Raw genomic sequence first — 18,377 nt, 5'->3', positions numbered from 1 at the left:
TCCTTCCCCCCAACTTGATGCCCCCATAATTTTTGGATTGCCTAAATCTATTTGCCAATACTTCTATCACAATGGAAAATAGCTGAGGGGATAATGGACATCCCTGCCTTGTTCCTGTTCCCCTATATAGCCTTATTATGGGGGATAATAATCCATTTATTAACAAATTTGAGCATGGTTGTTTATATAATATTCTTATCCAGTTTCTAAATCTCTTCCCAAACCCACTTTTCTTCAATGATGCCTGCAGAAACTCCCACTTTCTAGAGTCTAAGGCCGCGTACACACGGGCGGACTGTTCGCCCAACCTTGTCCGCTGAACAGTGTTTGGGCGGACAGTCCGCTCGTGTGTGGGCTTTCAGCGGACAGTTTCAGCGGACAGTTGGACGGACAAAGTCTTTCGGAAATTCCGAAAAACTGTCCGCTGAAACTGTGTTTGAGCGAACAGTCCGCCCGTGTGTGGGCCTGTCCGCTGTACTTTCGAAATGAGCGGACTGTTCCCGCTCGGAAAGTCCGCCCATTTCGAGCGCGTGTACAGGTAGGCGGGGCCCGCGAAGGAGACGTCGCGGGCTCCGCCGCCTGGAATGGGCTTAAAGGGGAACCCCAACGCCGAAAAAAATCGGCGTGGGGGTTCCCCCCAAGTCCACACCAGACCCTTGTCCGAGCACGCTACCCGGCCGGCCAGGAAAGGGGGGCGAGCGAGCGCGCCCCCCCTCCTGAGCCGTACCAGGCCGCGTGCCCTCAACATGGGGGGGTGCCTTGGGGAAGGGGGGGCCGCGCGGCCCCCCCACCCCAAAGCACCTTGTCCCCATGTTGATGAGGACAAGGGCCTCTTCCCGACAACCCTGGCCGTTGGTTGTCGGGGTCTGCGGGCGGGGGGCTTATCGGAATCCGGGAGCCCCCTTTAAGAAGGGGGCCCCCGGATACCGGCCCCCCACCCTATGTGAATGAGTATGGGGTACAATGTACCCCTACCCATTCACCTGTGAAATAAAGTACAAATAAAAACACAACACAGGGGGAAAAAATATTTTATTGCACAGCCGGGGGTCTTCCGTCTTCGGGGGTCTTCTCGCCGGACTCCTCCGCTATGTGTGTGTAGCTCTTTTGCCAGCGGAGGAGTCCGGCTTTCTTCCTCCCCGCCGCCGGCCTCTTCTCCCGACTTCGGGGGTCTTGTCCCCCTCTTCGGTTCTTCTGCCGGGCCACCGAGCCTGGTCCGGTGGCCCGGTCTTCTGTCGCCGTCTTCCGTTCTTCTGTCGCCGCCTTCGGTTCTTCTGCCGGGCCACCGCGCCTTCTTGTAGCTCTTTTACAGGCGGTGGCCCGGTCTTCTGTCGCCGTCGCCGCCTTCCGTTCGTGTTCTTCTTCTTGTTCTTCTTGTTCTTCTCCTGGAGATGTTGACTCGACGAGCTCTCCGGCCGGAATGCCGGGGACGCGCTGTGCGGTCACTTATATAGTGACAATGGGGCGGGGTCACATGGTATATGTCACATGGGTTGGTCACATGGGTTGATGTCACATGGGGACTATGACATCGTAAGGGGGCGGGGTCACCATGTGACATCAACCCATGTGACATATACCATGTGACCCCGCCCCATTGTCACTATATAAGTCACAGCGCAGGGCGGCTCTGGCATTCCGGCCGGAGGGAGCGACGTGTCAACATCGCCTGGAGAAGAACAAGAAGAACAAGAAGAAGAACACGAACGGAAGGCGGCGACGGCGACAGAAGACCGGGCCACCGCCTGTAAAAGAGCTACAAGAAGGCGCGGTGGCCCGGCAGAAGAACCGAAGGCGGCGACAGAAGAACGGAAGACGGCGACAGAAGACCGGGCCACCGGACCAGGCGCGGTGGCCCGGCAGAAGAACCGAAGAGGGGGACAAGACCCCCGAAGTCGGGAGAAGAGGCCGGCGGCGGGGAGGAAGAAAGCCGGACTCCTCCGCTGGCAAAAGAGCTACACACACATAGCGGAGGAGTCCGGCGAGAAGACCCCCGAAGACGGAAGACCCCCGGCTGTGCAATAAAATATTTTTTCCCCCTGTGTTGTGTTTTTATTTGTACTTTATTTCACAGGTGAATGGGTAGGGGTACATTGTACCCCATACTCATTCACATAGGGTGGGGGGCCGGTATCCGGGGGCCCCCTTCTTAAAGGGGGCTCCCGGATTCCGATAAGCCCCCCGCCCGCAGACCCCGACAACCAACGGCCAGGGTTGTCGGGAAGAGGCCCTTGTCCTCATCAACATGGGGACAAGGTGCTTTGGGGTGGGGGGGCCGCGCGGCCCCCCCTTCCCCAAGGCACCCCCCCATGTTGAGGGCACGCGGCCTGGTACGGCTCAGGAGGGGGGGCGCGCTCGCTCGCCCCCCTTTCCTGGCCGGCCGGGTAGCGTGCTCGGACAAGGGTCTGGTGTGGACTTGGGGGGAACCCCCACGCCGATTTTTTTCGGCGTTGGGGTTCCCCTTTAAGCCCATTCCAGGCGGCGGAGCCCGCGACGTCTCCTTCGCGGGCCCCGCCTACCTGTACACGCGCTCGAAATGGGCGGATTTGCCTCCTCCTTACGTGGGCGAGTCCGTTCATTTCAAAAGTTGAGCGAACTGTTTGCCCAACCTTGTTCGTCAAACAGTCCGCTCGTGTGTGGGCAAGTCCGCTCATGCAAATTTTGAGCGGACTGTTTGACAAACTGTTTGCCGAACAAGGTTGGGCGAACAGTCCGCGCGTGTGTACACGGCCTAAGGCCGCGTACACACGGGCGGACTGTTCGCCCAACCTTGTCCGCTGAACAGTGTTTGGGCGGACAGTCCGCTCGTGTGTGGGCTTTCAGCGGACAGTTTCAGCGGACAGTTGGACGGACAAAGTCTTTCGGAAATTCCGAAAAACTGTCCGCTGAAACTGTGTTTGAGCGAACAGTCCGCCCGTGTGTGGGCTTGTCCGCTGTACTTTCGAAATGAGCGGACTGTTCCCGCTCGGAAAGTCCGCCCATTTCGAGCGCGTGTACAGGTAGGCGGGGCCCGCGAAGGAGACGTCGCGGGCTCCGCCGCCTGGAATGGGCTTAAAGGGGAACCCCAACGCCGAAAAAAATCGGCGTGGGGGTTCCCCCCAAGTCCACACCAGACCCTTGTCCGAGCACGCTACCCGGCCGGCCAGGAAAGGGGGGCGAGCGAGCGCGCCCCCCCCTCCTGAGCCGTACCAGGCCGCGTGCCCTCAACATGGGGGGGTGCCTTGGGGAAGGGGGGGGCCGCGCGGCCCCCCCACCCCAAAGCACCTTGTCCCCATGTTGATGAGGACAAGGGCCTCTTCCCGACAACCCTGGCCGTTGGTTGTCGGGGTCTGCGGGCGGGGGGCTTATCGGAATCCGGGAGCCCCCTTTAAGAAGGGGGCCCCCGGATACCGGCCCCCCACCCTATGTGAATGAGTATGGGGTACAATGTACCCCTACCCATTCACCTGTGAAATAAAGTACAAATAAAAACACAACACAGGGGGAAAAAATATTTTATTGCACAGCCGGGGGTCTTCCGTCTTCGGGGGTCTTCTCGCCGGACTCCTCCGCTATGTGTGTGTAGCTCTTTTGCCAGCGGAGGAGTCCGGCTTTCTTCCTCCCCGCCGCCGGCCTCTTCTCCCGACTTCGGGGGTCTTGTCCCCCTCTTCGGTTCTTCTGCCGGGCCACCGCGCCTGGTCCGGTGGCCCGGTCTTCTGTCGCCGTCTTCCGTTCTTCTGTCGCCGCCTTCGGTTCTTCTGCCGGGCCACCGCGCCTTCTTGTAGCTCTTTTACAGGCGGTGGCCCGGTCTTCTGTCGCCGTCGCCGCCTTCCGTTCTTGTTCTTCTTCTTGTTCTTCTTGTTCTTCTCCAGGCGATGTTGACTCGACGAGCTCTCCGGCCGGAATGCCGGGGACGCGCTGTGCGGTCACTTATATAGTGACAATGGGGCGGGGTCACATGGTATATGTCACATGGGTTGGTCACATGGGTTGATGTCACATGGGGACTATGACATCGTAAGGGGGCGGGGTCACCATGTGACATCAACCCATGTGACATATACCATGTGACCCCGCCCCATTGTCACTATATAAGTCACAGCGCAGGGCGGCTCTGGCATTCCGGCCGGAGGGAGCGACGTGTCAACATCGCCTGGAGAAGAACAAGAAGAACAAGAAGAAGAACACGAACGGAAGGCGGCGACGGCGACAGAAGACCGGGCCACCGCCTGTAAAAGAGCTACAAGAAGGCGCGGTGGCCCGGCAGAAGAACCGAAGGCGGCGACAGAAGAACGGAAGACGGCGACAGAAGACCGGGCCACCGGACCAGGCGCGGTGGCCCGGCAGAAGAACCGAAGAGGGGGACAAGACCCCCGAAGTCGGGAGAAGAGGCCGGCGGCGGGGAGGAAGAAAGCCGGACTCCTCCGCTGGCAAAAGAGCTACACACACATAGCGGAGGAGTCCGGCGAGAAGACCCCCGAAGACGGAAGACCCCCGGCTGTGCAATAAAATATTTTTTCCCCCTGTGTTGTGTTTTTATTTGTACTTTATTTCACAGGTGAATGGGTAGGGGTACATTGTACCCCATACTCATTCACATAGGGTGGGGGGCCGGTATCCGGGGGCCCCCTTCTTAAAGGGGGCTCCCGGATTCCGATAAGCCCCCCGCCCGCAGACCCCGACAACCAACGGCCAGGGTTGTCGGGAAGAGGCCCTTGTCCTCATCAACATGGGGACAAGGTGCTTTGGGGTGGGGGGGCCGCGCGGCCCCCCCCTTCCCCAAGGCACCCCCCCATGTTGAGGGCACGCGGCCTGGTACGGCTCAGGAGGGGGGGGCGCGCTCGCTCGCCCCCCTTTCCTGGCCGGCCGGGTAGCGTGCTCGGACAAGGGTCTGGTGTGGACTTGGGGGGAACCCCCACGCCGATTTTTTTCGGCGTTGGGGTTCCCCTTTAAGCCCATTCCAGGCGGCGGAGCCCGCGACGTCTCCTTCGCGGGCCCCGCCTACCTGTACACGCGCTCGAAATGGGCGGATTTGCTTCCTCATTACGTGGGCGAGTCCGTTCATTTCAAAAGTTGAGCGAACTGTTTGCCCAACCTTGTTCGTCAAACAGTCCGCTCGTGTGTGGGCAAGTCCGCTCATGCAAATTTTGAGCGGACTGTTTGACAAACTGTTTGCCGAACAAGGTTGGGCAAACAGTCCGCGCGTGTGTACGCGGCCTAATGCCTTGGCAGTATCCAAAGATGCCAAGGCACTCGTCTCCGGTATAAACCCCCTCAGCTGTGCCATTAATTGTGTTCTCATTATATTATTTGAGGTAGACTTCCCCGGCATAAACCCAGTTTGATCATCACTAACAATAGACAGAATTACTTCATTAAGCCTCTTAACTAATATTTTTGCCAGCACTTTATAATCTATATTTAATAGACAGATTGGTCTGTATGATGCACAGTCACTTCTATCCTTATCTGGCTTTGGTATTAATATTACTGTTGCATCATACGTAGAAGAGGCCATCTCTCCACGCTGAAAAATCTCCCTAAACAACCTCATCAATACCGGTGCCATAATCTCCACATACCGTTGGTATACCCCCAACGGTAAGCCATCTGGTCATGGAGACTTTCTGTAAGAGGACTGCTGTTGTTCTCTGGGCGCATTTGCGCATGCATACAGTATGTGCACAGGAGACTGTGCCAATCGCGGCCGCGAAAACGTGCGTGCCAATGTGTGCGCCAATTTGTACGCTAATGCTTGAGTCAATGAGCGCCGCTGTGCGCGCGCACGTTCGTAGGTCCGCATACATGCTCCTTTTGGCGCCAGTGGACTTATCTAAGGGGCTCACTGACTTGTAGCAGATGCTGACCGATCTTCAGCAGTTCCAGTTCTGTTCCTTGTTATTCCTACTATTGCCTGACTGATACCCGTTGCTGAACCCTTGGCTTGTCCTGATCTGGCTCTGGATCCTATCTCTAACTACTGGCTCCTGACTTTGGCTTCCTGTTTGACCCTGCTCCTGCCTGATGATTTGGTACTTTGCTGCCCGCCTGCTTCCGAACACGGGTATTCCTGTGACTATGCGCCTATCTCCTGTTTGGCTCCAAGCTATCATCCGGGTGTCCGCAGTCCCGTTCCTGCGACCTGCTGCTACTTCCTGCATCTCCAAAGTCACATCACCTGTCACAAGTTTCCTGAGCTACATCTGCAGGCACTCATGTTCCTCCTTTCCCTTGGGTCCTTCTGTCCCCATCATCAGTGGGACCCTGGTTGGAGATACAAGGGAGGCCGACCTCGTCACTTCAGACTCCGACCAGGTACGTGACACTTTCCCTAACCCAAAGAGAAGATGGCTTCACGTATCTCCTTTCACTCTATTTCTTGCTCCATCATATCTTTTTGTTCCTCTGTTAGTTTAAGGAATACTGGTCATCCAGGTATTTCTCTATTTCTTCCTCTGTACATTTCAGCGTTGACGTGTACATATCAGTTTCATATTCAAGAAAACTTATGAGTATATCATCTGCTGTACTGGTCTCTTTCCCTTTCTCATTTCTCACTTTTGATATCACCAATGACAATGAGTGTTGTTTTATTAAAAAATTCAACATTTAGTTAGCCTGGTGTCACTGCTCAAAGTTTTCTTGTTTTGAGAAAAACCTTTTACGTTTGGCATTCACTATCAATTGAGTTTCATACTGGCGCAATAATCCTTGCCATCTTATTTGTTTTTTATTTGAGGGGTCTTTTATAAATTCTACTTCTGCCTACGCACATTGTTCTACTAATTTCTCTCCTTCCTGTCTATTTGTACGTTTTATATATGATATTGTAGATTTCAATACCCCCCTCAGATACTCCTTGAAGGTGTCCCAGAATATCCCATCCCTTTCCCCATCCCCATGGGCTCCCGGGAATATTTTCATCTGTTCCAGAATCCGATCATTTAAACCAATCTGAGTTAGACAATAGGGATGGATCCTATACTCCAAACGCCTTCCCCTTGGGCATATTGCTAAATTACACATCAACACAGAGTGGTCAGACACCCCTCTGGGCATGTATACCACTGCAGTGCACCAGAGGAAGTATCTTCTTGTTCCCCAGAGTCAGATCTAGATGAGACATGCATCCTCTTCCTGGTGCACACCACGAATACGACCTGTCATCCAGGTTATTAATTCTCCATATGCCAATCCCTCCAGCCTCTTTTATAAATTTCTTTAAAACATTAGATCCCACCATTCCTTTCTGTAGTTTTTTTTCCATATCTAACCATTTTTGGGTTCAACCACATATTAAAATCTCCCATACAAATAACATATGCCTCAGGGAATTCTGCCATAAACAACATTGCTTCCTTCAATACTCCCAGTGTAGCTGGAGGGGGATTATATATGCCCATAATAATGAATGGCATCTAGTATATCATGGCCAAGACAAAAACATATCTCTCATCCGAGTCCCTCTTTACCCTAATACCCTCCCATGCCACTGTCTTATGTACCATCAAATAAACTCCCCTTGAATAAGTTGTATGACAAGAATGGCTAGACCACTGGATCCATGATCATTTAACCACTTCCCGACCAGCGCACGACGATGTACGTCGACAGAATGGCACGGGCAGGCATATTGGCGTACAGGTACGTCCAATATTCGATGCCGCCCTGCCTTTGGGAGCGCGCCGCCGGCGGCGCGCTCCCGCGCTGGTCGGGACCCCCGTGAGTCTGGTCGCGGGACCCGCGGACTCGATCGCCGCGGGCATCCCCGCGATCGTCTCACGGAGCGGCCGAATGGAGGAAATGCTGTGTAAACAACATTTTTCCATTCTGCCTAGCAACTGGTGACGCTGATCTCTGCTCCATGTGATTGGAGCAGAGATCAGTGTACACTAAATGAAAGCCCAACCCCCCCACAGTTAGTAACACACCCCTAGGAACACTTAACCCCTACGCTGCCACCCACTGGTTAACCCTTTCACTGCCAGTGTCATTTACACAGGAATCACTGCATTTATATAGCAGTGATTACTGTATAAATGACAATGGTCCCAAAAATGTGTCAAAAATGTCCGATGGGTCCCCGACAATGTTGCAGTCACAATAAAAATCGCAGATCGCCGCCATTACTAGTAAAAAAAAATAATAAAAAATTATTAATAAAAATGCTATAAAACTATCCCTATTTTGTAAACGCTATAACTTTTGCGCAAACCAATCAATAATCGCTTATTGCTTATTGATTTACCAAAAATATGTAGAAGAATACGTATCGGCCTAAATTGAGGGAAAAAAATGTTTTTTTATATATTTTTGGGGGATATTTATTATAACAAAAAGTAAAAAATAATGCGTTTTTTTCAAAATTGTCGCTCTATTTTTGTTTATAGCGCAAAAAATTAAAACCGCAGGGGTGATCAAATACCACCAAAAGAAAGCTCTATTTGTGGGAAAAAAAGGACGTCAATTTTGTTTGGGAGCCACGTCGCACGACCGCGCAATTGTCAGTTAAAGCGACGCAGTGCCGAATCGCAAAAAGTGGTCTGGTCTTTGACCAGCAAATTGGTCCGGTCTGAAAGTGGTTAAGATAATCAAGTCTATTGTTAACCATATACGTTTCTTGAATACATATTATTTTTGCTTGTGCTTTATAAATCTCTGTAAAAACATGTGTACGCTTCAGTGCCGTGCCCATAACTCTCACATTTTATAAGCGGAAAGTGCATTGATTAGTCATCTCTACCTTTTTTCAAAAAGAATCCCGACCTTTTCTCTCTTTTTCTATTTTATTATTGTCTCTCATGCTGCTTAAAAACCCCAAGGGGAACTTATTGTACATTTTGTAAAAATTAGGGCATTACCAACATATTGCATCTGCTACTATATAGGTAATTCGTATCGATTCCAGCCTTACTACTCTCAACCCGTCTATCTAAATTAATCTAGGAGGGAGAAAGGAAAGGGAGAGAGACAAAAAAAAAAAAGGAGGAAAACCCCTTCCCTTCTGTCTGTTAATATATACCACCTCCCATTCTCTTACTATTATACCATATATTGTGAATTCTCTGAGGTGGTTCGCCGCCGTCTGTTTGGCACTCATCTCCCCGCTGGGTACTGTTAGCTTGCGGGCCACGGGTCACAATAGTAGGTGCAAGTACTACTCAGGATACTGACAGAGACTCGGACTGGTCTCAGAACTCCCGCTACTCACATCTGACCATAATAGTAGAGGTCATGCCCGCCTGCTTTACAGGGTTAGATAGGTTAGTCTTAGCCCTTGTACACACGGTCGGACATTCCAACGGAAAATGTCTGATCGGACCATGTTGTCGGATAATCCGACCGTGTGTGGGCTTCATCGAACTTTTTCCATCGGAATGTCCGACCAACAAAATTTGAGAGCTGGATATAAAAATTTTCCGACAACATGATCCGATCGTTTGTAGAGAATTCCGATCGGACAAAGTGCCACGCATGCTCAGATCAAATTCTTAGACCAAAGCCTTTGGCTACTAGCCTGAATGTAGTCCCATCATAACTAAATTACGTCATCACGTTACGAACGATTGGATTTTCAGACAACTTTGTCCGACTGTGCAGTTTCGGACAAAATCTGACGAATTTTGTTGTCAGAATGTCCGACCGGGTGTACGGGGACTTAGAATGTGGCTGCGAGTAGATTTAGAATTAGTTAGTTTTAGACTGAACTTTCATGTTAATGCAGCGAATGCAGTAAGGTAAAAAACATACATAGCTTTAGAACCACTTTAAGAGCTTTCAGCAGAAAATTTTAAGACTTACTGAGTATGTAGCTTCTTGAGCCTTCAATCCTTGTCTATGTTCCAGTTTAAGCTGGTGCCATGAGCATTGCCCCAGGTTTCCTGTTTCAGGGGGGCTCTTTTCTCTTGCAGTCTTCTATGGGATTCTAGTTTGTGTTAAATTTATATAAAAATCCAACCCTTTAGCCTAGGCTAGAAAGGCAATCTCCTGCTCCTCCCTCCTCCTCCCTCTCCCTTCTCTAAACTAATAGACTGCACTGACCTCTGTTAACTCTTTCCTATGAAGTCCGGAAGTTCAGGGAAGCAGCACCAAGAAAGTAGGAGTCAGCAGCACTGAAAGTTGAAAGCTGCAAGACTGTAACAAATAGTTTACTAAGGAATGTTTTTTTTTTATTGTGCTCAGTGTGTTAAGCTAAAAAATACTGAGGGTTTAATACTATTCCTGAAGCCCTAGTATCCATATGGTTATTAAATGAGAAGTAGAAGAATGCACTATCTATTTTCCCAGACATATTAATAATTTAAATTTTTTAGTGGGGTCCCTAGTTTATGCAGTGGGGCCATTAAAGTTTATGCCGGGGGACCAATAAGACTGTCCTTTTTATTAAACTTGAAGAATTCTGAGGCCTTCCCTCACCTTTGGTCTACTGATGCTTTACATTTTTGAAATACTGTGCAATTATATGGCAAAGTATCAAGAAAAAACGTTGCTTGTCAGTGTAATTCCTTCAGATAAAAATGTCAGGATGGTTGGCAACTTAGAGATAGATTAGCAGGTCACCTTTCTAAAAGAACACGTAAATCAATCTGTGGATATATGTTCCTTTTTATCATGTGTACCAGGTGCTCCAAAAGGATTAATGTGGGTGATTGATGAGTCCAAGGTGAACGTAAAGAATTTCTTTTCCTCCAGGGCTTCCAGCAACCGTCCAACAATTCGTACTAGGTGGCACATTATGTCATATATAAATAACAGGCAAAACTGTCTGGGTTTTTGTACTTTGGTACTTCCCTGATGTGCAAAGTACATTAACTTATATAGAACACTCAATTTTAGGTGATCAGATACTTGTCACGGAAGGTTTAAAGATGAACATTTTACAATAACTGAATTACTTAAAGCGACTAACACTAAAACTAAATTAGACTTTAGTAAAAGTGTAAGAGTAAAAAAAAAAAAAAAATATTCTATTTCACTAAATACTTAGGAACTCTGTTCTAATTAAAATGCAGGGTATAAGCTATTGTTGAATCCTTATTCAAGCAAAGAAACACTTTTTACACTTTTTTTGTAATAGGAGAGAAGCTAGTATGCAGTGAAGGATTCAACACTGAAAAAAATGTATGTCCATGCTTACTTCTTCCAGTATATTGTGCTGTAGGGATGAGCCGAACACTCCCCAGTTCGGTTCACACCAGAACCTTCGAACGGACCCCAAATTCGAACAAACTTTAGAACCCCATTGAAGTCTATGGGACTCGAACGTTCGAAATTAAAAGTGCTAATTTTAACGGCTAATATGCAAGATACTGTCCTAAAAAGGGTTTGGGGACCTGGCTCCTGCCCCAGGGGACATGGGTCAATGCCTAAAATGTTTTTAAAAATGGCCGTTTTGGCGGGAGTACTGATTTTAATGACGATTAAAGTGAAAAAAAAGTGAAATATTCCTTTAAATATGGTGCCTGGGGGGTGTCTGTAGTATGCCTGTGAAGTGCCACGTGTTTCCCGTGTTTAGAACAGTCCCTGCACAAAATTACATTAAACGGACATAACACCATTTAAAACTGCTTGCGGTTTTAATGTTATATCTGGTTCCTGCAATATGGTTGAAAATCATTGAGAAAAATGGCATGGGTAGCCCTCCCTGCCCATTACCAGCCTATTTGGGTCTTGTATGCATATTAAGGGGAACCCTGTACCCATATTAAAAAAAAGGAAATGTGTGTGGCCCCCAGGCCCTATATACTCAGAACAGCAGTATACAGGCGGTGCAAACAAGACAGGGACTGTGTAGGTTTGTTGTGTTAAGTTGAATCTGTTTGTAATTTTCAACTGGTACATTTTTAAAGTGTAGCTCCAGTCAAAAAAACTATTTTTAAGCTTTTTGGAAAACATAGGGAAGGGTTATCACCCCTGTATAATTTGTTTTGTCGTCCATCTTTTTTCATCTCACTTGCTGTTGTCTCCTTCCGTTTGCAAGTAGGAGATGTTTGTAAATTGGATGTTTGAAAGTAGGGGCCTGCCCTATATGCTCTGCAGAAATGGCGGAACAAGGTGTTGGTTTTGCCACAACATTGTAAGCCCTGAAAGTGACTCTTGGTGGGCGCTGGAGCGCCCTGCTGTGAACTATTATATCAAGAATTGTAATTACATGCCATTGTTGAACAGTGGTAGAAAAATTGACCTTTGGTGGTTGTGGTGCTGGTGCCACAACACTATAAGTCCTCACCGTTACTCTGGGTGGGCACAGGAAGGGGCCCTCCTGTGAAATATTATATCAAGAATTGTAATTACATGTCCCTGTTAAACAGGGGCAGAAAAATTTGGCCTTAGGCACTGGTGCTGGTGCCACCACACTGCAACCTCTTCCATATACTCTAGTTTTATTGCAGGAATTAGCCCTGCTGCAAAGCATTGCATCAAAAATTGTAATTAAACGCCCCTGTTAAACAGGGGCAGAAAAATTGGGCCTTAGGCACTGGTGCTGGTGCCACCACACTGCAACCTCTCCCATATACTCTTATTTGATTGCAGGAATTAGCCCTGCTGCAAAGCATTGCATCAAAAATTGTAATTAAACGCCCCTGTTAAACAGGGGCAGAAAAATTGGGCCTTAGGCACTGATGCTGGTGCGACCACACTGCAACCTCTGCCATATACTCTAGTTTTATTGCAGGAATTAGCCCTGCTGCAAAGCATTGCATCAAAAATTGTACTTAAACGCCCCTGTTAAACAGGGGCAGAAAAATTGGGCCTTAGGCACTGATGCTGGTGCCACCACACTGCAACCTCTTCCATATACTCTAGTTTTATTGCAGGAATTAGCCCTGCTGCAAAGCATTGCATCAAAAATTGTAATTAAACGCCCCTGTTAAACAGGGGCAGAAAAATTGGGCCTTAGGCACTGGTGCTGGTGCCACCACACTGCAACCTCTCCCATATACTCTTGTATGATTGCAGGAATTAGCCCTGCTGCTGTTAGGTTTTCGGATGGTGAGTCTGACTTGGTGGAAGGAGACCTCTCTTACGGCTCTGGTTCAAGTCTCTCTGAAGTGGGAACAGAGGGACAGGAGCACAGCGGGGTAGGAGCGTCTGGCCAGATGCAGCAGCAGGTGCTGGTGAGGTGAAGATCTTCCAGATGCAGGAGCTCTCTGCAGCAGAAGGCGGCCGATGATGGTTGGCAAACTGACTGTGGTGACAGACCGGGTAGTGCACGGATCTGGAGAGGCAGAAGCAGGCCCGGAAGGATCTCTGAGTTGGAGAGCAAGTAGAATCAGCAGCAAGCAGGAGCCAGCAGGGGAGAGGCAGAAGAACAGACAACAAGCGGGGGTTCGGCAACAGGTATCAGTCCAAGAAGGGTCAAACAAGCCGGGGTCGGAGCAGGAGAAGACAGCAGAGTCAAACGGAAGCCGGGTCAGGTATCGGGTAACTTTCAGGCAGAATAACAGGTTGCTTCAGGTACTAGCTGCAGACGAACAGCACAGAACATCTGCAGCTGTACCTTTAAAAAGGGCCACTGGCGCCAATCGCGCTAGCGTGCACACGTGCGTGCGCGCGCCGCGCGCACATACGAACGGCGTGCACCCGCGCGCGCCTGGCAACGCGCGTGCATGAACGCGCGTGCGCGAACGGAGACCCGATCGCACGGAACGGACGGATTCCTGACATTGCCCCCACAAGGGGCAACCTCCGGGTGCCCCTAGCGACTTTTTTTCCGGATGTGCAGAAAAGAAGGCCTGAATTAATCTATCAGCATGCAGGTTAACAGCAGGTTCCCATGAATTATTCTCCGGGCCATAGCCCTTCCATTTAATCAAGAACTGACCTTGTCCCTGTCGTCTTCTGAAGTCCAAAATGGCCTCTACTTCATACTCCTCATTGCCATCAATCAGCACAGGCTCAGGCGGTCTTGTTCCTCTACCGGGAAAGGGATCAGGTACAGCAGGTTTGAGCAAAGCTACATGGAAGACTGGGTGTATTTTCATGGAATCAGGTAAGGACAGTTCATATGACACCTCATTAATCCTCCTCTTAACTGGAAATGGCCCCAAAAATGTGGGTGCCAATTTCTTAGAGGGACAAGCTAATTTCAAGTTAGAAGTAGAAAGCCATACCTGATCCCCGACTTGAAGAATCAATTCTCCTCTTCTTCCTTGATCGAAGTTCCTCTTACTGTCCGCCTGAGCCTTAGCTATGGCCTCCTGTAGGGTCCGGTTATTACGCTGGAGAAAAGACATCGTGTCCTGTACCGCTGGAACATGGGATTCTGAAAGGATATCAGGAAGAAAAGACAGATTAAAACCATAGTTAGCAAAAAACGGGGACTGCCCTGTGGTAGCATGACTGGCATTGTTATAGGCGAATTCCGCCAGGGGTAAAAGGGAAACCCAATCGTCCTGAACAAGGGATGAAAAGCATCTAATGTACTGCTTGAGGGTTTGGTTGGTACGCTCCGTCTGCCCATTGGTCTGAGGGTGGTAGGCGGAGGACAAGGCCAATTCTATTTTCAAGGTCTCACATCGGGCTCTCCAAAAACGAGAGGTGAACTGGACCCCTCTATCGGATACGATATTGGTGGGTACCCCGTGAAGTCTGATTATCTCCCTAATGAAGATGTGAGCCGTCTCAGATGCGGAGGGGGTTCCCTTCAAGGGTAGGAAATGGGCCATTTTAGACAAGCGGTCACAAACCACAAAGATGGCTGTAGAGTTTTCAGAAGGAGGGAGTTCTACAATAAAATCCATAGTAATCATCCGCCAGGGTCTATCAGGTGCGGGGAGTGGTTTAAGCAGACCCCAGACCCGGTTTCTGGGAACCTTACTCCGACTACACACGGGGCAAGAGTTTACATATTGCTTGCAGAATTCCCTCATGCCTGGCCACCAGAAGGTACGCTGTACAAGCTCTAATGTCTTGCGGACACCAAAGTGCCCTGCGAGGGGATGATCATGAAGGAGACCCAGGATCCTTATTCGGACGTCTTCAGGAACGAAGATTAAATTGTCCTTCCAAAGCAGCCCTTCTCTGGATACCAATGAAATTCCTGGGGGACAGGAGGATATGAGGGAAGCTCTTCTTAACTGGGACAATAGGTCTGGCTCGACGAGCAAAAAGGTGTTAGCAGGGAGGATGGTGTCTGGAGGTGCGATGTCCTTGGAGCTATCAAACATGCGGGAAAGCGCATCCGGCTTCACATTTCTTGAACCAGGACGATAGGTAATGTGAAAGCAGAACCGAGAGAAGAAGAGGGCCCAGCGGGCCTGCCAAGGCTTCAGACGTTTAGCGGTGCGGAGGTACTCAAGGTTATTATGATCCGTGTAGATGAGTACGGGGTGAACCGCCCCCTCCAGTAAATATCTCCACTCCTCCAAAGCAGACTTGATGGCAAGTAACTCTCGGTCCCTCACGTCATAGTTCCTCTCCGCCGGAGAGAGTTTTCGAGAAAAGAACCCTACGGGGTGCATCAGGTCATCTTTACCTTGACGCTGGGAAACCACCGCCCCTACTGCTACCTCAGAAGCATCGACCTCCAGGATATAGGGTCTTGACGGATCCGGATGGCTGAGAATGGGGGCAGAGGTAAACAAGTTCTTGAGTTTCTCGAAGGCAGCCTGTGCTTCAGGACCCCAATAGAAACGTATGTTTTGCTTAGTGAGCTGGGTGATGGGAGAGATGATGGCCGAGAACCCCTTAATAAACTTCCTATAAAAATTGGCGAAGCCCACAAAGCGCTGGATCCCTTTTTTATCGGTGGGAGCTGGCCATTCAAGAACAGCGGAAACCTTTTGCGGGTCCATTTTGATGCCTGCTGGGGAAATTTCAAGGCCAAGAAATTGGATATTCTGCTGCTCAAATTTGCATTTTTCGGCCTTGGCGTATAGCCTGTGTTGCCGGAGCCGAAGCAGCACCCTGCCGACGTGCCCACGATGCTGTTCCAGAGATCCGGAGAAAATCTGAATGTCATCTAAGTATACAATGACGAAAATGTCCAGAAAGTCCCGGAAAACATCATTAATCAGATGCTGGAAAGTGGCTGGGGCGTTACAAAGCCCGAAAGGCATAACTAAGTACTCGTAGTGCCCAAAACGAGTTCGGAAAGCAGTCTTCCACTCGTCTCCAGCTCGTATACGGACCAGATTATAAGCTCCCCTCAAGTCCAACTTGGTGAAGACAGTAGCCGACCTCAGTTTTTGAAAAAGTTCCGGAATCAGAGGTAGGGGATAACAATTTTTAATTGTAATTCTGTTCAGCTCCCGGTAATCCACACAAGGTCGAAGTGTCTGATCTTTCTTTGTGATGAAAAATATTCCGGCACCGGCAGGAGATGTGGAGTGGCGGATGAACCCCTTCTTGAGGTTCTCGGAAATATAGACCTTCAGGGCTTCTTGCTCCTTTTCAGACAGAGGGAAGACACGTCCGAACGGAATCTCTGCCCCAGGAAGAAGCTTAATGGGGCAATCGTAAGGGCGATGCGGGGGAAGGCAATCAGCCCCCCGCTTACTGAAAACGTCCAGAAACTCGTGATAAGGTTCGGGAACTGACTGACACAAGTCCAGGTCTGGGTCCAGACAGAGGAGCATTCTGGGCTGGACAGGAACCCCAGGAAGGCAGTGATCCCGGCAATAAGGGGAGAGAAACCTCACTTCTCCGGAGGACCAGTCAACGGAGGGATTATGTGCCTGCAGCCATGGTATGCCTAGGATCACAGGGAAAAGTGGTGATGAGATAACATCGAGTGTTAACAGTTCCGTGTGTTGGCAGGAGGTGGTAGCTAGTAGTGGAAGGGTCTCCTGGGTGACTCGGCCGGATTTAATTTGTGAACTGTCGGCCAAGAAGATGGAAAGTCCATGAGACTTTTTCCGAAGAGGAATGGAATGCAAGTCGGTGAAGGCAGAGTCAATGAAACAACCGCAGGCCCCGGAGTCAAGGATAGCGTTGACGTAAACTGTTCTTTCCTGCAGCTGAAATGAGAGTAGAAGGGCAACATGGAAAGTGTTGGAAGGCAAGGTTACGGAACTGTGAGACACAGAAGAGAGGCACTTATGTGTCTTAACAGGGCAGTTGGTCACATAATGTCCGGAACCGCCACAATACAGGCATAAGTTCATCTGCCGGCGACGGGCTCGCTCTTCAGGTGACAGGGTAGGCTGGAGTAATCCGAGCTGCATGGGCTCCTCAGTAGCTTGAGCAACACTGGCAGGCCCCCCTTGAGGGGAAGGAGTGAAGAAGGGTGCTGGAGTAGGAGTTCTAGCGGTCATCCAGGCTGGTCTTTGGGGTTGAGAGGAGCATTCGGCCCTACGCTCACGAAGTCTCCGGTCAATCCTGATAAGATTGGAAATTAATGGATTATAGTTCTACTTAAGTTTTGTTTAATTTTCTTACCTTTCTCTCTCTGCATTCTATGTGTACGTGTCAAAATATGTTGCAAGGTTGTAGTTTGTGGTTTTCTGTTAAACGACTGACCATCGCGTGATGTATGTTGAAATTAACTGCTTGTTACCTTATATGGAAACTTTGCTAAAACCTATACTTTTGTAACCACCCTATATAAGTTAATAAAAAAGAGGAAGAAGCTGAGCACGGGACATTTGAAGCTCAAAGCTGGCATACGGAGCATGGTCTTTCTGTGTCTCATTCTTTAAAGAGCTAAAATTTGGCACAGCAATATAAACTAGAAAGCAATTAAGTTTGAAATTGCAATTAACAGCTGGCGCCCGAACAGGGACCCGGCCAATGAAACTACAAGAGGTGGACGAACGGGACCGACGGAACAATCGGATCAGGCATTCTGGGAACCACAGACCAAAACCTGCGCAGGTAAGAAAAAGCTTTATTTTTCTTATATTCTGTGCTCCCCTGATTTGTGCCTATCCGTTCTGTCAGTTACTGTCCTCCTGGTGCAGAGCATCAGCCTCTGTAGTGGCGGGTCTTCAATTACTGTATATTTGGTTTATATTGCTGGAATTATTTGTTGTTTGTTGTCTGTCTGTCTTGTTGAGAAAGTGAATGAGCCTTGTCAAGGATGGTATGAGTTGGAAGGGGATTGCCGAACTAAGCAACGGAATGCGCCCTTTCGGGGGGGTCTGACGCTTATGCTTAACCTCACATCTAATTCATAAACCATAGGCGGGTTGAGAGTATAAGCCCTGTCTGCTCCATAAAGCAGGGATAAGAGTGCACGAGAGGGATCCCAGATACAAAGGGGAATAAGGTCTCCACAAGCCCGGAGATCTAGAGGGGATACCTGGCCACTTAAAGGAATGCTTGTATATGTTGTAGCCGTCAGTCTGGTTATAATATTTGTCAGTTGGCTAGCATATAAGGTAATTCGATTTCAGAAATCTCATCCAGGAGAGGTTTTTAGTATTTTTTGGCACCCTAGGAGGAAAGTAACGAGG

The sequence above is a fragment of the Lithobates pipiens genome, unplaced genomic scaffold, assembly GCF_037356315.1.
Source record: "Lithobates pipiens isolate NorthernLeopardFrog02 unplaced genomic scaffold, aLitPip1_a1.2 Scaffold_22, whole genome shotgun sequence".
NCBI lineage: Eukaryota > Metazoa > Chordata > Amphibia > Anura > Ranidae > Lithobates > Lithobates pipiens.
This window is presented reverse-complemented; position numbering follows the sequence as displayed.